The sequence below is a fragment of the Octodon degus genome, unplaced genomic scaffold (assembly GCF_000260255.1).
Source record: "Octodon degus isolate 3935 unplaced genomic scaffold, OctDeg1.0 scaffold00269, whole genome shotgun sequence".
In the NCBI taxonomy this organism is placed as follows: Eukaryota; Metazoa; Chordata; class Mammalia; order Rodentia; family Octodontidae; genus Octodon; species Octodon degus.
This window is the reverse complement of record NW_004524845.1, coordinates 224,754-225,872: the sequence shown is the minus strand read 5'-3', so window position 1 is coordinate 225,872 and position 1,119 is coordinate 224,754. Positions and strand designations below refer to the sequence as shown.

Genomic DNA, 1,119 nt, shown 5'->3' with positions numbered 1-1,119 from the left:
TATATAATGGCTAGACTTTGGAAACAGCATATATGTCGATCAACAAACACGTAAGGAAAATGTGGTTATACACAATAGAGCACTACAGTGCCATTAAGAAATATCAATTTTTGTAGGTAAATGGCTGCAAGCTAAATGAAATAAGCCAAACACACAAGCCCAAATATCACACTGATCTTATATGAGAAATCACACACACACACACACACACACACACACACAGAGAAAAATGGTAGAGAGATAGAAATGTTCAAATGCTTTCTCATTACATATTCAGGTGTTTGAAAAACACTTCTATATATGTTAATTGTTTTATTTATACAGTTTTTCTCAGTTCATTCAAAAAAGAAAGTTAGTGGGATTTTGGGAAGGAATTCATTTTGTGAGACAGGGTCTCACCATGTAGTTTAGGCAAGGCTTAAACTCACTGTGTAGTGCAGGCTGGTCTTGAACTCATGGCAATCCTCCTGCCTCAGCCTTCTGAGTGCTAATATTAAAGGCATGCACCTCCATGCCTTGCCAAGTGTGTGTTATTATCTATTTCTTTCTTTCATTTTTTTTTTTTTTTTTTTTGTGGAACCGGGGATTGAACTCAGGCCCTTGTGATTGCCAGGCAAGCGCTTATTCTACTGAGCCATCTCCCTGGCCCCTCTATTTCTTTTTTATAAAAATCCTTTTGGCTTGTGTCTTATACTGAGTATCTACTTTGAAGATAATGATACAGAACATAATAACTTGTGATTCTCTATTTGATTATGAATATTTGTTTAACTTTTTCATAAAATACACAGAAAAAATAGAGTAATACAATATGGGAAAAAATTGCCTCTTTATTTAGTCTATTTAAACACACCATTTCTATAATGCACTAAAAAAAAAGATCTTAAAAATATGAACTTTAAAATGTGTTATGAGGCCGGGCATACCTGTAATCCTAGTACTCAAGAGGCAGAAACAAGGATTGCCATGAGTTCAAGGCCAGCATGAACTACATAGCAAGACCCTGACTCAAAAAAAAAAAAAAAAATAGTTATGTACCAACTACCCATGATGAATGTAAATCATGTACTGCAAACGTGTACTAATGGAAATAGTGAACTGCTAAATTATATATATTAG

The 1,119-nt window shown here is 34.3% G+C and overlaps 1 protein-coding gene across 11 annotated transcripts in view; it reads right to left on the bottom strand.

The window, feature by feature from the left end:
• The window catches only part of Rufy3 (RUN and FYVE domain containing 3), a 93,881-nt gene that overhangs the window by 28,937 nt on the left and 63,825 nt on the right, over positions 1-1,119 (bottom strand). The window lies entirely within an intron of this gene.